The sequence below is a fragment of the Ambystoma mexicanum genome, chromosome 2p, assembly GCF_040938575.1.
Source record: "Ambystoma mexicanum isolate Mex_15411 chromosome 2p, UKY_AmexF1_1, whole genome shotgun sequence".
Classification (NCBI taxonomy): Eukaryota; Metazoa; Chordata; class Amphibia; order Caudata; family Ambystomatidae; genus Ambystoma; species Ambystoma mexicanum.
Window position 1 is genome coordinate 424495497 of NC_090923.1, and position 21087 is coordinate 424516583.

Genomic DNA, 21087 nt, shown 5'->3' on the forward strand with positions numbered 1-21087 from the left:
CTACTTCAAGAACCAACGCATTCCTAGAGGCCTACGTATACAACTTCGGCCAACCTTGTGCAAGGAAAATAAGGAGTTTGTCCGTAAATGGGAAGCTATTTTAAACAAATGTTCATTGGATCTGATTCTGTTAACCATCCAAGAACTTTCCAAGAACTTGATGACATTAAAGACAGAGATTGAAGATATCGAGAAAGAACTAACCGCTTCATTAGGAAAAGAAGAATACGATACTATCTTGCTAGATGTCAACACTAAGCTTGAAGACTACAAAGCAGAACTAGAACAGAAAAAAGTCAAAAAATTTAAACGTGATACCTACGATTACATTAATGATGAGGTATATACATGGATGGAACGGTATAGTTCTGTAACACCTAAGAAACCATTTAAATACACGTCAGATAATACCAGCAGCTCTGATTCGGAAGCTCAGAGAGAATCTGAAACTTCCACAGAACGAACCACGGAAGAGCTTAATACAGCTAGCGGCTCCACAACACAAGCACCTTCCTCTTTGCCTTTTTTAGGCGCCCGCCCAAAAGAACGCGCAGGGGGAGGAGGAAATCAAAAAAACAGACCACAAACCAGATTTCAACTAAGGAAAACTTAGTGATCAACATATCTAGCTGACCACTGACAGGAGCAGAGGAAGACATATTACAAAAAGGTTTGAGTTTTGTACCCACTTACGGTACTACTCTCTTCAACACAAAAATTGAGCTCTATAAATTCGTTAGAAAATTGAAATTGAAGGTCTTCTTCGAAGAACTTGAAGTCCAAGAAAAACCACCCATTGGTCCAGATTTTCAAGAATTTAGAGAAAAGAGTGGCTTTGTGCCACCCATTACTGTTCCTTCCATCGATATTTTTCAGAAACTAGTTACTCGTGACTTGGAGAGAATTAGCTATAAGAATCCTCCCCATAAGAATCTGAAACCTCACGAAATGAGACTCATTAGAGACCTGTATGGCGATAAGAAAATAACCATTCGCCCAGCGGACAAAGGTGGAGCGTTAGTTATCCAAAACACGGTGGACTATGATGCAGAATGGAACAGGCAACTTCAGGACAGGTCAATTTATGCCACCCTGGACCGTGATCCTACCGTTACGATTAAACAAAATCTCAAGACTCTACTAGATAAGGCCTTCGAACTAGAGTGGATAAACGAACACACCCAGAAGTTTTTGCTTAAAGATCATCCAAGGATACCAAACTTCTATACTTTACCCAAAATTCATAAGCATCCCACCAACCCTCCAGGAAGACCAATTGTGGCTGGCATGGAAAGTATTAATCAACCACTGGGCGTCTATGTCGATTTTTTTCTACAACCTTTAATTCAGAAAACATCCACATATACTCGCGACACCACCCACTTTTTACAGAAACTCAACTCCATTATTCCTGAACAAGGGGATTGGCTGTTTACTATAGATGTTAGAAGCCTCTACACATCTATACCACATGATCTAGGATTAGAAGCTGTGGAATGGCTACTGCTACAAGCACCTGATATACGAGCACAAAAGGAGTTTCTATTAGCCCTCTTACAATTCATATCAGAAAATTCCTACTTTCAGTACCGTAATCAGTTCTATTTACAAACCTCTGGAACATCTATGGGGGCAACAATGGCACCCTCATACGCCAACAGCTTCATGTATAAATTTGAAACTGATAATGTGCTGGGTAATCAACGTTGGAAAAATGACATTCGCCTATGGACTCGCTACATCGATGATATCTTTGGAGTGTGGAGGGGCACCAAGACGGCCTTTGACACCTTCTTTGAATATCTCAACAGTATTGATCAACGCATCCAATTCACTAGAGAGGTTTCACAGGACACGATTACCTTTTTGGATATCTGCATTAAGAGAGAGACTACATCTTACAGTACCTCAATCTTCCGGAAACCGACAGATCGTAACAATCTGTTACATCGCTTAAGTTTTCACCAACCCAGTTTACTCAAGAACCTTCCATACAGTCAACTGCTTAGGGTTAAGAAGATTGTTAGCGACCCCGAGGATTGTGCAGTCCAACAACAGATTATGAAAGAGAAATTTCTAGCCCGGGGCTACAAACAAACAGAACTCGACATAGCATCAAATAGGGTCAGTACCCTGACACGAGAAACTTTGTTATCTACCCAAAATCCCAGAAATAAGAAAGAATTAAAAACACAGGTATTTGTTTCTAAATTTTCAACTCAGAGTAACAGGATTAAGAAAACTATTAGTAAGCACTGGGGGATTTTGAAGAATGATGTCCGAGTACAAAGTTTATTCACTGAATTACCGGTATTTGCCTATCAACGTAGCAGGAACTTGAGGGATGAACTGGTATATACTAGACCCCCCTTGAAAGAATCTGCAACCCAACGCACTGGGACATACCCTTGCCTCCACTGTACCAATTGTAATTCAGTAATTAAAGGAGACTCTATCAACCATCCCAGAACAGGGAAAAAGATTCCGCTCAAGAACTATGGTACTTGTGATAGCACCAATATAATCTACGGCATCAAATGCCCATGTGGAAAATTCTATGTGGGACAATCCACAAGAATGGCTAAAGTGAGGTGGAATGAGCATCGCTCATGCATCCGGACTGCTAACACCAACTCTGCTGTAGCCCGCCACTGGATGGAGAATGGTCATAATTTGACCCAAATCAGATTTGTGATCTTGGAGGTACTGACTAAGAATAATCCTCACGAAGATTTGAACCAGCGGTTGAACCGAAGAGAGACATTTTGGATCGACAAACTTGGGAGTTTGGTTCCCCATGGAATGAACGAGGAGATCAATTATCACTGTTTTTTATAATTTACCTTTTCTTTGATTCTATGGACATGTTTCTAGCTATTATATACTGTGAATTGCTTTATAGACATGTTTCTAGCTATTATATACTGTGAATTTCCATATGACTGATCTATTTGTGTCCTCCCCGCTACGTCTCCTGGACAATTGTCTGGGACCCAAGGTGGCGTTGTTTTGCGCCACCATAGCAGTGGGGAGGCTTGCACCATCAGTGTTACTCCCTTTGGTGTCGCCACTGTTCGACACTGCATTTTGTATGTTGATTGTAATTTCAGAATGTAATTCCACAACCATGTGTTACTAATATTATGTATACTGTGCTTAACATATTTAGCAGCCCGCCTCTGGGTTGGACACCATTTTAATTGCCATCTCACTTTCATACCTTTGGCTACTGTTTGTCTTTACTCTTCTTTACTTTGGCAGTATTTCTTCTATTTCCATGTTTTTCATTATTGATAATTTTGAGTCACCATTATTCCGTGATTACCTTTTGGTAGAATGTAAATTATTTTTTGACTTTGCACTCCCTTCCGGAGATCCACACACAGTCTGTTATCCCTACCCGCGAGTCCTTCGGGAACGCGGTCACGTGGTAGATTCAAGAGGCGTTGTCCTGACAACGCGCCGATGCGTGCATCGCAGTTTCAAGTGAGCTAGCGAGATGAACAGTTCTATCGCTCGCTGGTCACACGGTAAGCCTTCTTAAAGATTTATCTATACTGATCGTACCTGTCTGCTTCCATAGTTTATGGTACTTTCATTACATTTCAGCCTATTCCGAAGGCTGCGCTACGGCGCTGACATTTTCCCGGGCAGTTCACTGCCGTCCACATGTTTTCGCACACCAAGCCACCACGCATGCAAGCACTTTACTACTCAGTCAGGTAAATGCTATTTGAATTTTTATTTCTTGCCAATTTTATATGCATCAGCCCTCTCACTGCTGTTTTCTTCTTCTCCTTCTGTTTCCTGTTATCCGCATCTATCAATTTTGACCTTTTCCACCACAACAATTATTGGTATGTTATTTACTTTATTCATTTAATTATTGTCGATACATTAATTTTGGAATATTATGATATGACACATGTACAATTTGCAGACTTGCCCTGAAGAAGGATATATGAATCAGAAATGCATTGGCAAATGTTTTTGTCTGACATGAGATGTTAAGTGGCTTTTCCTTCCTCGCTAAGGAAATATTGGTAACGCCTCACACCACGAGGCAGATTACTATGCCTTCACGCAACTATTTGTTGATAAAAACTCTCTTTTTTTGAAAAATCAATGGACTAACGTGGTTATTATATGTGAACATATAATTTCGGAAATACATTAAACTTTTGATGAATTTGCATTATCAATGTACCCGGTTGGGTTTTCTGGAGAGCAGTTGAGTGACCTAGTTGTGTACTTGGTCTTTTGCTTTTTTAGTTGAGTTTAGATTTGGGTGTCTCCTCATTTATCTCAGCTGGCTCCCTCTTACAATTTTTGGACAAGAAATCACATAAGAAACTAATTTTCTAAAAAATCAGTATCCGAGTAAAGATTACAAAGTGGTGCCCACTTCTTTGCTGCTAAACGCGGGACGGTAGGCGATGTGTTGTTGGGGGCGTGTTTCGATGGGTGCGTTGAGCGAAATGTGTGGAAAAAGCGTTTTTTCCCCCACATTTCGGACTTTGCAGGGGTGTCTGGGTAAAAAAACCTGGGGCGATGTGCGCAAATCACACCTCCGCGGATTCCCACGGGTGTCCTCTTTTCGGAAATGCATGGGGCTCCCTGTTTTCCTCGGTGGCTTGGACACCCGAGGCCCATATCTGTATGTTGTGCCGGTCGGCAGAATGGCTGAGATTCCCCTCTGCAAACAGACTGGGGGTTGCTTGCGTTTTCGGCTTGCCCCTTGCCGGCCAGGTAGGTGCACCCACGCATGTGAGGTACCGTTTTCATCGGGACACCTGTGGGAACACGGGACGGTAGGCCATGTGTTGTTGGGGGCGTGTTTCGATGAGTGCGTTGAGCGAAATGTGCGGAAAAAGCGTTTTTTCCCCCACATTTCGGACTTTGCAGGGGTGTCTGGGTAAAAAAACCTGGGGCGATGTGCGCAAATCACACCTCTGCGGATTCCCGCGGGTGTCCTCTTTTCGGAAATGCATGGGGTTCCCTGTTTTCCTCGGTGGCTTGGACACCCGAGGCCCATATCTGTATGTTGTGCCGGTCGGCAGAATGGCTGAGATTCCCCCCTGCAAACAGACTGGGGGTTGCTTGCGTTTTCGGCTTGCCCCTTGCCGGCCAGGTAGGTGCACCCACGCATGTGAGGTACCGTTTTCATCGGGACACCTGTGGGAACGCGGGACGGTAGGCCATGTGTTGTTGGGGGCGTGTTTCGATGGGTGCGTCGAGCGAAATGTGCGGAAAAAGCGTTTTTTCCCCCACATTTCGGACTTTGCAGGGGTGTCTGGGTAAAAAAACCTGGGGCGATGTGCGCAAATCACACCTCTGCGGATTCCCACGGGTGTCCTCTTTTCGGAAATGCATGGGGCTTCCTGTTTTCCTCGGTGGCTTGGACACCCGAGGCCCATATCTGTTCGTTGTGCCGGTCGGCAGAATGGCTGAGATTCCCCTCTGCAAACAGACTGGGGGTTGCTTGCGTTTTCGGCTTGCCCCTTGCCGGCCAGGTAGGTGCACCCACGCATGTGAGGTACCGTTTTCATCGGGACACCTGTGGGAACGCGGGACGGTAGGCCATGTGTTGTTGGGGGCGTGTTTCGATGGGTGCGTCGAGCAAAATGTGCGGAAAAAGCGTTTTTTCCCCCACATTTCGGACTTTGCAGGGGTGTCTGGGTAAAAAAATCTGGGGCGATGTGCGCAAATCACACCTCTGCGGATTCCCACGGGTGTCCTCTTTTCGGAAATGCATGGGGCTCCCTGTTTTCCTCGGTGGCTTGGACACCCGAGGCCCATATCTGTATGTTGTGCCGGTCGGCAGAATGGCTGAGATTCCCCTCTGCAAACAGACTGGGGGTTGCTTGCGTTTTCGGCTTGCCCCTTGCCGGCCAGGTAGGTGCACCCACGCATGTGAGGTACCGTTTTCATCGGGACACCTGTGGGAACGCGGGACGGTAGGCCATGTGTTGTTGGGGGCGTGTTTCGATGGGTGCGTCGAGCGAAATGTGCGAAAAAAGCGTTTTTTCCCCCACATTTCGGACTTTGCAGGGGTGTCTGGGTAAAAAAACCTGGGGCGATGTGCGCAAATCACACCTCTGCGGATTCCCACGGGTGTCCTCTTTTCGGAAATGCATGGGGCTCCCTGTTTTCCTCGGTGGCTTGGACACCCGAGGCCCATATCTGTATGTTGTGCCGGTCGGCAGAATGGCTGAGATTCCCCTCTGCAAACAGACTGGGGGTTGCTTGCGTTTTCGGCTTGCCCCTTGCCGGCCAGGTAGGTGCACCCACGCATGTGAGGTACCGTTTTCATCGGGACACCTGTGGGAACGCGGGACGGTAGGCCATGTGTTGTTGGGGGCGTGTTTCGATGGGTGCGTCGAGCGAAATGTGCGGAAAAAGCGTTTTTTCCCCCACATTTCGGACTTTGCAGGGGTGTCTGGGTAAAAAAACCTGGGGCGATGTGCGCAAATCACACCTCTGCGGATTCCCACGGGTGTCCTCTTTTCGGAAATGCATGGGGCTCCCTGTTTTCCTCGGTGGCTTGGACACCCGAGGCCCATATCTGTATGTTGTGCCGGTCGGCAGAATGGCTGCGATTCCCCTCTGCAAACAGACTGGGGGTTGCTTGCGTTTTCGGCTTGCCCCTTGCCGGCCAGGTAGGTGCACCCACGCATGTGAGGTACCGTTTTCATCGGGACACCTGTGGGAACGCGGGACGGTAGGCCTTGTGTTGTTGGGGGCGTGTTTCGATGGGTGCGTCGAGCGAAATGTGCGGAAAAAGCATTTTTTCCCCCACATTTCGGACTTTGCAGGGGTGTCTGGGTAAAAAAACCTGGGGCGATGTGCGCAAATCACACCTCTGCGGATTCCCACGGGTGTCCTCTTTTCGGAAATGCATGGGGCTCCCTGTTTTCCTCGGTGACTTGGACACCCGAGGCCCATATCTGTATGTTGTGCCGGTCGGCAGAATGGCTGAGATTCCCCTCTGCAAACAGACTGGGGGTTGCTTGCGTTTTCGGCTTGCCCCTTGCCGGCCAGGTAGGTGCACCCACGCATGTGAGGTACCGTTTTCATCGGGACACCTGTGGGAACGCGGGACGGTAGGCCATGTGTTGTTGGGGGCGTGTTTCGATGGGTGCGTCGAGCGAAATGTGCGGAAAAAGCGTTTTTTCCCCCACATTTCGGACTTTGCAGGGGTGTCTGGGTAAAAAAACCTGGGGCGATGTGCGCAAATCACACCTCTGCAGATTCCCACGGGTGTCCTCTTTTCGGAAATGCATGGGGCTCCCTGTTTTCCTCAGTGGCTTGGACACCCGAGGCCCATATCTGTATGTTGTGACGGTCGGCAGAATGGCTGAGATTCCCCTCTGCAAACAGACTGGGGGTTGCTTGCGTTTTCGGCTTGCCCCTTGCCGGCCAGGTAGGTGCACCCACGCATGTGAGGTACCGTTTTCATCGGGACACCTGTGGGAACCCGGGACGGTAGGCCATGTGTTGTTGGGGGCGTGTTTCGATGGGTGCGTCGAGCGAAATGTGCGGAAAAAGCGTTTTTTCCCCCACATTTCGGACTTTGCAGGGGTGTCTGGGTAAAAAAACCTGGGGCGATGTGCGCAAATCACACCTCTGCGGATTCCCACGGGTGTCCTCTTTTCGGAAATGCATGGGGCTCCCTGTTTTCCTCGGTGGCTTGGACACCCGAGGCCCATATCTGTATGTTGTGCCGGTCGGCAGAATGGCTGAGATTCCCCTCTGCAAACAGACTGGGGGTTGCTTGCGTTTTTGGCTTGCCCCTTGCCGGCCAGGTAGGTGCACCCACGCATGTGAGGTACCGTTTTCATCGGGACACCTGTGGGAACGCGGGACGGTAGGCCATGTGTTGTTGGGGGCGTGTTTCGATGGGTGCGTCGAGCGAAATGTGCGGAAAAAGCGTTTTTTCCCCCACATTTCGGACTTTGCAGGGGTGTCTGGGTAAAAAAACCTGGGGCGATGTGTGAAAATCACACCTCTGCGGATTCCCACGGGTGTCCTCTTTTCGGAAATGCATGGGGCTCCCTGTTTTCCTCGGTGGCTTGGACACCCGAGGCCCATATCTGTATGTTGTGCCGGTCGGCAGAATGGCTGAGATTCCCCTCTGCAAACAGACTGGGGGTTGCTTGCGTTTTCGGCTTGCCCCTTGCCGGCCAGGTAGGTGCACCCACGCATGTGAGGTACCGTTTTCATCGGGACACCTGTGGGAACGAGGGACGGTAGGCCATATGTTGTTGGGGGCGTGTTTAGATGGGTGCGTTGAGCGAAATGTGCGGAAAAAGCGTTTTTTCCCCCACATTTCGGACTTTGCAGGGGTGTCTGGGTAAAAAAACCTGGGGCGATGTGCGCAAATCACACCTCTGCGGATTCCCACGGGTGTCCTCTTTTCGGAAATGCATGGGGCTCCCTGTTTTCCTCGGTGGCTTGGACACCCGAGGCCCATATCTGTATGTTGTGCCGGTCGGCAGAATGGCTGAGATTCCCCTCTGCAAACAGACTGGGGGTTGCTTGCGTTTTCGGCTTGCCCCTTGCCGGCCAGATAGGTGCACCCACGCATGTGAGGTACCGTTTTCATCGGGACACCTGTGGGAACGCGGGACGGTAGGCCATGTGTTGTTGGGGGCGTGTTTCGATGGGTGCGTCGAGCGAAATGTGCGGAAAAAGCGTTTTTTCCCCCACATTTCGGACTTTGCAGGGGTGTCTGGGTAAAAAAACCTGGGGCGATGTGCGCAAATCACACCTCTGCGGATTCCCACGGGTGTCCTCTTTTCGGAAATGCATGGGGCTCCCTGTTTTCCTCGGTGGCTTGGACACCCGAGGCCCATATCTGTATGTTGTGCCGGTCGGCAGAATGGCTGAGATTCCCCTCTGCAAACAGACTGGGGGTTGCTTGCGTTTTCGGCTTGCCCCTTGCCGGCCAGGTAGGTGCACCCACGCATGTGAGGTACCGTTTTCATCGGGACACCTGTGGGAACGCGGGACGGTAGGCCATGTGTTGTTGGGGGCGTGTTTCGATGGGTGCGTCGAGCGAAATGTGCGGAAAAAGCGTTTTTTCCCCCACATTTCGGACTTTGCAGGGGTGTCTGGGTAAAAAAACCTGGGGCGATGTGCGCAAATCACACCTCTGCGGATTCCCACGGGTGTCCTCTTTACGGAAATGCATGGGGCTCCCTGTTTTCCTCGGTGGCTTGGACACCCGAGGCCCATATCTGTATGTTGTGCCGGTCGGCAGAATGGCTGAGATTCCCCTCTGCAAACAGACTGGGGGTTGCTTGCGTTTTTGGCTTGCCCCTTGCCGGCCAGGTAGGTGCACCCACGCATGTGAGGTACCGTTTTCATCGGGAAACCTGTGGGAACGCGGGACGGTAGGCCATGTGTTGTTGGGGGCGTGTTTCGATGGGTGCGTCGAGCAAAATGTGCGGAAAAAGCATTTTTTCCCCCACATTTCGGACTTTGCAGGGGTGTCTGGGTAAAAAAACCTGGGGCGATGTGCGCAAATCACACCTCTGCGGATTCCCACGGGTGTCCTCTTTTCGGAAATGCATGGGGCTCCCTGTTTTCCTCGGTGGCTCGGACACCCGAGGCCCATATCTGTATGTTGTGCCGGTCGGCAGAATGGCTGAGATTCCCCTCTGCAAACAGACTGGGGGTTGCTTGCGTTTTCGGCTTGCCCCTTGCCGGCCAGGTAGGTGCACCCACGCATGTGAGGTACCGTTTTCATCGGGACACCTGTGGGAACGCGGGACGGTAGGCCATGTGTTGTTGGGGGCGTGTTTCGATGGGTGCGTCGAGCGAAATGTGCGGAAAAAGCGTTTTTTCCCCCACATTTCGGACTTTGCAGGGGTGTCTGGGTAAAAAAACCTGGGGCGATGTGCGCAAATCACACCTCTGCGGATTCCCACGGGTGTCCTCTTTTTGGAAATGCATGGGGCTCCCTGTTTTCCTCAGTGGCTTGGACACCCGAGGCCCATATCTTTATGTTGTGCCGGTCGGCAGAATGGCTGAGATTCCCCTCTGCAAACAGACTGGGGGTTGCTTGCGTTTTCGGCTTGCCCCTTGCCGGCCAGGTAGGTGCACCCACGCATGTGAGGTACCGTTTTCATCGGGACACCTGTGGGAACGTGGGACGAGAGGCCATGTGTTGTTGGGGGCGTGTTTCGATGGGTTCGTCGAGCGAAATGTGCGGAAAAAGCGTTTTTTCCCCCACATTTCGGACTTTGCAGGGGTGTCTGGGTAAAAAAACCTGGGGCGATGTGCGCAAATCACACCTCTGCGGATTCCCACGGGTGTCCTCTTTTCGGAAATGCATGGGGCTCCCTGTTTTCCTCGGTGGCTTGGACACCCGAGGCCCATATCTGTATGTTGTGCCGGTCGGCAGAATGGCTGAGATTCCCCTCTGCAAACAGACTGGGGGTTGCTTGCGTTTTCGGCTTGCCCCTTGCCGGCCAGGTAGGTGCACCCACGCATGTGAGGTACCGTTTTCATCGGGACACCTGTGGGAACGCGGGACGGTAGGCCATGTGTTGTTGGGGGCGTGTTTCGATGGGTGCGTTGAGCGAAATGTGCGGAAAAAGCGTTTTTTCCCCCACATTTCGTACTTTGCAGGGGTGTCTGGGTAAAAAAACCTGGGGCGATGTGCGCAAATCACACCTCTGCGGATTCCCACGGGTGTCCTCTTTTCGGAAATGCATGGGGCTCCCTGTTTTCCTCGGTGGCTTGGACACCCGAGGCCAATATCTGTATGTTGTGCCGGTCGGCAGAATGGCTGAGATTCCCCTCTGCAAACAGACTGGGGGTTGCTTGCGTTTTCGGCTTGCCCCTTGCCGGCCAGGTAGGTGCACCCACGCATGTGAGGTACCGTTTTCATCGGGACACCTGTGGGAACGCGGGACGGTAGGCCATGTGTTGTTGGGGGCGTGTTTCGATGGGTGCGTCGAGCGAAATGTGCGGAAAAAGCGTTTTTTCCCCCACATTTCGGACTTTGCAGGGGTGTCTGGGTAAAAAAACCTGGGGCGATGTGCGCAAATCACACCTCTGCGGATTCCCACGGGTGTCCTCTTTTCGGAAATGCATGGGGCTCCCTGTTTTCCTCAGTGGCTTGGACACCCGAGGCCCATATCTGTATGTTGTGCCGGTCGGCAGAATGGCTGAGATTCCCCTCTGCAAACAGACTGGGGGTTGCTTGCGTTTTCGGCTTGCCCCTTGCCGGCCAGGTAGGTGCACCCACGCATGTGAGGTACCGTTTTCATCGGGACACCTGTGGGAACGCTGGACGGTAGGCCATGTGTTGTTGGGGGCGTGTTTCGATGGGTGCGTCGAGCGAAATGTGCGGAAAAAGCATTTTTTCCCCCACATTTCGGACTTTGCAGGGGTGTCTGGGTAAAAAAACCTGGGGCGATGTGCGCAAATCACACCTCTGCGGATTCCCACGGGTGTCCCCTTTTCGGAAATGCATGGGGCTCCCTGTTTTCCTCGGTGGCTTGGACACCCGAGGCCCATATCTGTATGTTGTGCCGTTCGGCAGAATGGATGAGATTCCCCTCTGCAAACAGACTGGGGGTTGCTTGCGTTTTCGGCTTGCCCCTTGCCGGCCAGGTAGGTGCACCCACGCATGTGAGGTACCGTTTTCATCGGGACACCTGTGGGAACGCGGGACGGTAGGCCATGTGTTGTTGGGGGCGTGTTTCGATGGGTGCGTCGAGCGAAATGTGCGGAAAAAGCGTTTTTTCCCCCACATTTCGGACTTTGCAGGGGTGTCTGGGTAAAAAAACCTGGGGCGATGTGCGCAAATCACACCTCTGCGGATTCCCACGGGTGTCCTCTTTTCGGAAATGCATGGGGCTCCCTGTTTTCCTCGGTGGCTTGGACACCCGAGGCCCATATCTGTATGTTGTGCTGGTCGGCAGAATGGCTGAGATTCCCCTCTGCAAACAGACTGGGGGTTGCTTGCGTTTTCGGCTTGCCCCTTGCCGGCCAGGTAGGTGCACCCACGCATGTGAGGTACCGTTTTCACCGGGACACCTGTGGGAACGCGGGACGGTAGGCCATGTGTTGTTGGGGGCGTGTTTCGATGGGTGCGTCGAGCGGAATGTGCGGAAAAAGCGTTTTTTCCCCCACATTTCGGACTTTGCAGGGGTGTCTGGGTAAAAAAACCTGGGGCGATGTGCGCAAATCACACCTCTGCGGATTCCCACGGGTGTCCTCTTTTCGGAAATGCATGGGGCTCCCTGTTTTCCTCGGTGGCTTGGACACCCGAGGCCCATATCTGTATGTTGTGCCGGTCGGCAGAATGGCTGAGATTCCCCTCTGCAAACAGACTGGGGGTTGCTTGCGTTTTCGGCTTGCCCCTTGCCGGCCAGGTAGGTGCACCCACACATGTGAGGTACCGTTTTCATCGGGACACCTGTGGGAACGCGGGACGGTAGGCCATGTGTTGTTGGGGGCGTGTTTCGATGGGTGCGTTGAGCGAAATGTGCGGAAAAAGCGTTTTTTCCCCCACATTTCAGACTTTGCAGGGGTGTCTGGGTAAAAAAACCTGGGGCGATGTGCGCAAATCACACCTCTGCGGATTCCCACGGGTGTCCTCTTTTCGGAAATGCAATGGGCTCCCTGTTTTCCTCGGTGGCTTGGACACCCGAGGCCCATATCTGTATGTTGTGCCGGTCGGCAGAATGGCTGAGATTCCCCTCTGCAAACAGACTGGGGGTTGCTTGCGTTTTCGGCTTGCCCCTTGCCGGCCAGGTAGGTGCACCCACGCATGTGAGGTACCGTTTTCATCGGGACACCTGTGGGAACGCGGGACGGTAGGCCATGTGTTGTTGGGGGCGTGTTTCGATGGGTGCGTCGAGCGAAATGTGCGGAAAAAGCGTTTTTTCCCCCACATTTCGGACTTTGCAGGGGTGTCTGGGTAAAAAAACCTGGGGCGATGTGCGCAAATCACACCTCTGCGTATTCCCACGGGTGTCCTCTTTTCGGAAATGCATGGGGCTCCCTGTTTTCCTTGGTGGCTTGGACACCCGAGGCCCATATCTGTATGTTGTGCCGGTCGGCAGAATGGCTGAGATTCCCCTCTGCAAACAGACTGGGGGTTGCTTGCGTTTTCGGCTTGCCCCTTGCCGGCCAGGTAGGTGCACCCACGCATGTGAGGTACCGTTTTCATTGGGACACCTGTGGGAACGCGGGACGGTAGGCCATGTGTTGTTGGGGGCATGTTTCGATGGGTGCGTCGAGCGAAATGTGCGGAAAAAGCGTTTTTTCCCCCACATTTCGGACTTTGCAGGGATGTCTGGGTAAAAAAACCTGGGGCGATGTGCGCAAATCACACCTCTGCGGATTCCCACGGGTGTCCTCTTTTCGGAAATGCATGGGGCTCCCTGTTTTCCTCAGTGGCTTGGACACCCGAGGCCCATATCTGTATGTTGTGCCGGTCGGCAGAATGGCTGAGATTCCCCTCTGCAAACAGACTGGGGGTTGCTTGCGTTTTCGGCTTGCCCCTTGCCGGCCAGGTAGGTGCACCCACGCATGTGAGGTACCGTTTTCATTGGGACACCTGTGGGAACGCGGGACGGTAGGCCATGTGTTGTTGGGGGCGTGTTTCGATGGGTGCGTCGAGCGAAATGTGCGGAAAAAGCGTTTTTTCCCCCACATTTTGGACTTTGCAGGGGTGTCTGGGTAAAAAAACCTGGGGCGATGTGCGCAAATCACACCTCTGCGGATTCCCACGGGTGTCCTCTTTTCGGAAATGCATGGGGCTCCCTGTTTTCCTCGGTGGCTTGGACACCCGAGGCCCATATCTGTATGTTGTGCCGGTCGGCAGAATGGCTGAGATTCCCCTCTGCAAACAGACTGGGGGTTGCTTGCGTTTTCGGCTTGCCCCTTGCCAGCCAGGTAGGTGCACCCACGCATGTGAGGTACCGTTTTCATCGGGACACCTGTGGGAACGCGGGACAGTAGGCCATGTGTGTTTGGGGGCGTGTTTCGATGGGTGAGTCGAGCGAAATGTGAGGAAAATGCGTATTTCTTCCCACATTTCGGACTTTGCGGGGGTGTCTGGGTAATAAATTCTGGGGCGATTTGGGCATATCATACCTCTGCGGATTCCCACGGGTGTCCTCTTTTTGGAAATGCATGGGGTTCCCTGTTTTCCTCGGTGGCTTGGACACCCGAGGCCCATATCTGTATGATGTGAGAGTGTGACATTTCTGGTGTGAAAACAGACTTGGGGTTACTTGTGTTTTAGGCTTTCCCCTTGGCGGCCAGGTAGGTGCACCCACACATGTGAGGTACTGTTTTCATCGGGACACCTGTGGGAACGCGTGAAGGTAGGCCATGTGTTGTTGGGGGTGTGTTTCGATGGGTGCGTCGAGCGAAATGTGCGGAAAAAGCGTTTTTTTCCCCACATTTTGGACTCTGCAGGGGTGTCTGGGTAATAAATTCTGGGGCAATTTGGGCATATCATACCTATGCGGATTCCCACGGGTGTCCTCTTTTCGGAAATGCATGGGGTTCCCTGTTTTCCTCGGTGGCTTGGACACCCGAGGCCCATATCTGTACATTGTGCCGGTCGGCAGAATGTCTGAGATTTCGCTCTGAAAACAGACTTGGGGTTACTTGTGTTTTAGGCTTTCCCCTTGGCGGCCAGGTAGGTGCACCCACACATGTGAGGTACCGTTTTCATCGGGACACCTGTGGGAACGCGGGACGGTAGGCCATGTGTTGTTGGGGGCGTGTTTCGATGGGTGAGTCGAGCGAAATGTGAGGAAAATGCGTATTTTTTCCCACATTTCGGACTTTGCGGGGGTGTCTGGGTAATAAATTCTGGGGCGATTTGGGCATATCATACCTCTGCGGATTCCCACGGGTGTCCTCTTTACGGAAATGCATGGGGTTCCCTGTTTTCCTCGGTGGCTTGGACACCCGAGGCCCATATCTGTACATTGTGCCGGTCGGCAGAATGGCTGAGATTTCCCTCTGAAAAGAGACTTGGGGTTACTTGTGTTTTCGGCTTTCCCCTTGGCGGCCAGGTAGGTGCACCCACACATGTGAGGTACCGGTTTCATCGGGACACCTGTGGGAACGCGGGACGGTAGGCCATGTGTTGTTGGGGGCGTGTTTCGATGGGTGAGTCGAGCGAAATGTGAGGAAAATGCGTATTTTTTCCCACATTTCGGACTTTGCGGGGGTGTCTGGGTAATACATTCTGGGGCGATTTGGGCATATCATACCTCTGCGGATTCCCACGGGTGTCCTCTTTCCGGAAATGCATGGGGTTCTCTGTTTTCCTCGGTGGCTTGGACACCCGAGGCCCATATCTGTACATTGTGCCGGTCGGCAGAATGGCTGAGATTTCCCTCTGAAAAGAGACTTGGGGTTACTTGTGTTTTCGGCTTTCCTCTTGGCGGCCAGGTAGGTGCACCCACACATGTGAGGTACCGTTTTCATCGGGACACCTGTGGGAACGCGGGACAGTAGGCCATGTGTTGTTGGGGGCGTGTTTCGATGGGTGAGTCGAGCGAAATGTGAGGAAAATGCATATTTTTTCCCACATTTCGGACTTTGCGGGGGTGTCTGGGTAATAAATTCTGGGGCGATTTGGGCATATCATACCTCTGCGGATTCCCACGGGTGTCCTCTTTTCGGAAATGCATGGGGTTCCCTGTTTTCCTCGGTGGCTTGGACACCCGAGGCCCATATCTGTATGATGTGAGAGTGTGACATTTCCGGTGTGAAAACAGACTTGGGGTTACTTGTGTTTTAGGCTTTCCCCTTGGCGGCCAGGTAGGTGCACCCACACATGTGAGGTACCGTTTCCATCGGGACACCTGTGGGAACGCGTGACGGTAGGCCATGTGTTGTTGGGGGCGTGTTTCGATGGGTGCGTCGAGCAAAATGTGCGGAAAAAGCGTTTTTTTCCCCACATTTCGGACTTTGCAGGGGTGTCTGGGTAATAAATTCTGGGGCGATTTGGGCATATCATACCTCTGCGGATTCCCACGGGTGTCCTCTTTTCGGAAATGCATGGGGTTCCCTGTTTTCCTCGGTGGCTTGGACACCCGAGGCCCATATCTGTACATTGTGCCGGTCGGCAGAATGTCTGAGATTTCGCTCTGAAAACAGACTTGGGGTTACTTGTGTTTTAGGCTTTCCCCTTGGTGGCCAGGTAGGTGCACCCACACATGTGAGGTACCGTTTTCATCGGGACACTTGTGGGAACGCGGGACAGTAGGCCAAGTGTTGTTGGGGGCGTGTTTCGAAGGGTGAGTCGAGCGAAATGTGAGGAAAATGCATATTTTTTCCAACATTTCGGACTTTGCGGGGGTGTCTGGGTAATAAATTCTGGGGCGATTTGGGCATATCATACCTCTGCGGATTCCCACGGGTGTCCTCTTTTCGGAAATGCATGGGGTTCCCTGTTTTCCTCGGTGGTTTGGACACCCGAGGCCCATATCTGTATGATGTGAGAGTGTGACATTTCCGGTGTGAAAACAGACTTGGGGTTACTTGTGTTTTAGGCTTTCCCCTTGGCGGCCAGGTAGGTGCACCCACACATGTGAGGTACCGTTTTCATCGGGACACCTGTAGGAACGCGTGACGGTAGGCCATGTGTTGTTGGGGGCGTGTTTCGATGGGTGCGTCGAGCAAAATGTGCGGAAAAAGCATTTTTTTCCCCACATTTCGGACTTTGCAGGGGTGTCTGGGTAATAAATTCTGGGGCGATTTGGGCATATCATACCTCTGCGGATTCCCACGGGTGTCCTCTTTTCGGAAATGCATGGGGTTCCCTGTTTTCCTCGGTGGCTTGGACACCTGAGGCCCATATCTGTACATTGTGCCGGTCGGCAGAATGTCTGAGATTTCGCTCTGAAAACAGACTTGGGGTTACTTGTGTTTTAGGCTTTCCCCTTGGCGGCCAGGTAGGTGCACCCACACATGTGAGGTACCGTTTTCATCGGGACACCTGTGGGAACGCGTGACGGTAGGCCATGTGTTGTTGGGGGCGTGTTTCAATGGGTGCGTCGAGCAAAATGTGCGGAAAAAGCGTTTTTTTCCCCACATTTCGGACTTTGCAGGGGTGTCTGGGTAATAAATTCTGGGGCGATTTGGGCATATCATACCTCTGCGGATTCCCACGGGTGTCCTCTTTTCGGAAATGCATGGGGTTCCCTGTTTTCCTCGGTGGCTTGGACACCCGAGGCCCATATCTGTACATTGTGCCGGTCGGCAGAATGTCTGAGATTTCGCTCTGAAAACAGACTTGGGGTTACTTGTGTTTTAGGCTTTCCCCTTGGCGGCCAGGTAGGTGCACCCACACATGTGAGGTACCGTTTTCATCGGGACACCTGTGGGAACGCGGGACGGTAGGCCATGTGTTGTTGGGGGAGTGTTTCGATGGGTGAGTCGAGCGAAATGTGAGGAAAATGCGTATTTTTTCCCACATTTCGGACTTTGCGGGGGTGTCTGGGTAATAACTTCTGGGGCGATTTGGGCATATCATACCTCTGCGGATTCCCACGGGTGTCCTCTTTCCGGAAATGCATGGGGTTCCCTGTTTTCCTCGGTGGCTTGGACACCCGAGGCCCATATCTGTACATTGTGCCGGTCGGCAGAATGGCTGAGATTTCCCTCTGAAAAGAGACTTGGGGTTACTTGTGTTTTCGGCTTTCCCCTTGGCGGCCAGGTAGGTGCACCCACACATGTGAGGTACCGTTTTCATCAGGACACCTGTGGGAACGCGGGACAGTAGGCCAAGTGTTGTTGGGGGCGTGTTTCGATGGGTGAGTCCAGCGAAATGTGAGAAAAATGCATATTTTTTCCCACATTTCGGACTTTGCGGGGGTGTCTGGGTAATAAATTCTGGGGCGATTTGGGCATATCATACCTCTGCGGATTCCCACGGGTGTCCTCTTTTCGGAAATGCATGGGGTTCCCTGTTTTCCTCGGTGGCTTGGACACCCGAGGCCCATATCTGTATGATGTGAGAGTGTGACATTTCCGGTGTGAAAACAGACTTGGGGTTACTTGTGTTTTAGGCTTTCCCCTTGGCGGCCAGGTAGGTGCACCCACACATGTGAGGTACCGTTTTCATCGGGACACCCGTGGGAACGCGTGACGGTAGGCCATGTGTTGTTGGGCGCGTGTTTCGATGGGTGCGTCGAGCGAAATGTGCGGAAAAAGCGTTTTTTTCCCCACATTTCGGACTTTGCAGGGGTGTCTGGGTAATAAATTCTGGGGCGATTTTGGCATATCATACCTCTGCGGATTCCCACGGGTGTCCTCTTTTCGGAAATGCATGGGGTTCCCTGTTTTCCTCGGTGGCTTGGACACCCGAGGCCCATATCTGTACATTGTGCCGGTCGGCAGAATGTCTGAGATTTCGCTCTGAAAACAGACTTGGGGTTACTTGTGTTTTAGGCTTTCCCCTTGGCGGCCAGGTAGGTGCACCCACACATGTGAGGTACCATTTTCATCGGGACACCTGTGGGAACGCGGGACAGTAGGCCATGTGTTGTTGGGGGCGTGTTTCGATGGGTGAGTCGAGCGAAATGTGAGGAAAATGCGTATTTTTTCCCACATTTCGGACTTTGCGGGGGTGTCTGGGTAATAAATTCTGGGGCGATTTGGGCATATCATACCTCTGCGGATTCCCACGGGTGTCCTCTTTCCAGAAATGCATGGGGCTCCCTGTTTTCCTCGGTGGCTTGGACACCCGAGGCCCATATCTGTACATTGTGCCGGTCGGCAGAATGTCTGAGATTTCCCTCTGAAAACAGACTTGGGGTTACTTGTGTTTTAGGCTTTCCCCTTGGCGGCCAGGTAGGTGCACCCACACATGTGAGGTACCATTTTCATCGGGACACCTGTGGGAACGCGGGACAGTAGGCCATGTGTTGTTGGGGGCGTGTTTCGATGGGTGAGTCGAGCGAAATGTGAGGAAAATGCGTATTTTTTCCCACATTTCGGACTTTGCGGGGGTGTCTGGGTAATAAATTCTGGGGCGATTTGGGCATATCATACCTCTGCGGATTCCCACGGGTGTCCTCTTTTCGGAAATGCATGGGGTTCCCTGTTTTCCTTGGTGGCTTGGACACCCGAGGCCCATATCTGTATGATGTGAGAGTGTGACATTTCCGGTGTGAAAACAGACTTGGGGTTACTTGTGTTTTAGGCTTTCCCCTTGGCGGCCAGGTAGGTGCACCCACACATGTGAGGTACCATTTTCATCGGGACACCTGTGGGAACGCCTGACGGTAGGCCATGTGTTGTTGGGGCGTGTTTCGATGGGTGCGTCGAGCGAAATGTGCGGAAACACGTTTTTTTGCCCACATTTCGGACTTTGCAGGGGTGTCTGGGTAATAAATTCTGGGGCGATTTGGGCATATCATACCTCTGCGGATTCCCACGGGTGTCCTCTTTTCGGAAATGCATGGGGTGCCCTGTTTTCCTCGGTGGCTTGGACACCCGAGGCCCATATCTGTACATTGTGCCGGTCGGCAGAATGTCTGAGATTTCGCTCTGAAAACAGACTTGGGGTTACTTGTGTTTTAGGATTTCCCCTTGGCGGCCAGGTAGGTGCACCCACACATGTGAGGTACCGTTTTCATCGGGACACCTGTGGGAACGCGGGACGGTAGGCCATGTGTTGTTGGGGGCGTGTTTCGATGGGTGAGTCGAGCGAAATGTGAGGAAAATGCATATTTTTTCCCACATTTCGGACTTTGCGGGGGTGTCTGGGTAATAAATTCTGGGGCGATTTGGGCATATCATACCTCTGCGGATTCCCACGGGTGTCCTCTTTCCGGAAATGCATGGGGTTCCCTGTTTTCCTCGGTGGCTTGGACACCCGAGGCCCATATCTGTACATTGTGCCGGTCGGCAGAATGTCTTAGATTTCCCTCTGAAAACAGACTTGGGGTTACTTGTGTTTTAGGCTTTCCCCTTGGTGGCCAGGTAGGTGCACCCACACATGTGAGGTACCATTTTCATCGGGACACCTGTGGGAATGTGGGACAGTAGGCCATGTGTTGTTGGGGGTGTGTTTCGATGGGTGAGTCGAGCGAAATGTGAGGAAAATGCGTATTTTTTCCCACATTTCGGACTTTGCGGGGGTGTCTGGGTAATAAATTCTGGGGCGATTTGGGCATATCATACCTCTGCGGATTCCCACGGGTGTCCTCTTTTCGGAAATGCATGGGGTTCCCTGTTTTCCTCGGTGGCTTGGACACCCGAGGCCCATATCTGTACATTGTGCCGGTCGGCAGAATGTCTGAGATTTCCCTCTGAAAACAGACTTGGGGTTACTTGTGTTTTAGGCTTTCCCCTTGGCGGCCAGGTAGGTGCACCCACACATGTGAGGTACCGTTTTCATCGGGACACCTGTGGGAACGCGGGACAGTAGGCCATGTGTTGTTGGGGGCGTGTTTCGATGGGTGAGTCGAGCGAAATGTGAGGAAAATGCGTATTTTTTCCCATATTTCGGAATTTGCGGGGGTGTCTGGGTAATAAATTCTGGGGCGATTTGGGCATATCATACCTCTGCGGATTCCCACGGGTGTCCTCTTTTCGGAAATGCATGGGGTTTCCTGTTTTCCTTGGTGGCTTGGACACCCGAAGCCCATATCTGTATGATGTGAGAGTGTGACATTTCCGGTGTGAAAACAGACTTGGGGTTACTTGTGTTTTAGGCTTTCCCCTTGGCGGCCAGGTAGGTGCACCCACACATGTGAGGTACCGTTTTCATCGGGACACCTGTGGGAACGTGTGACGGTAGGCCATGTGTTGTTGGGGGCGTGTTTCGATGGGTGCGTCGAGCGAAATGTGCGGAAAGAGCATTTTTTTCCCCACATTTCGGACTTTGCAGGGGTGTCTGGGTAATAAATTCTGGGGCGATTTGGGCATATCATACCTCTGCGGATTCCCACGGGTGTCCTCTTTTCGGAAATGCATGGGGTTCCCTGTTTTCCTCGGTGGCTTGGACACCCGAGGCCCATATCTGTATGATGTGAGAGTGTGACATTTCCGGTGTGAAAACAGACTTGGGGTTACTTGTGTTTTAGGCTT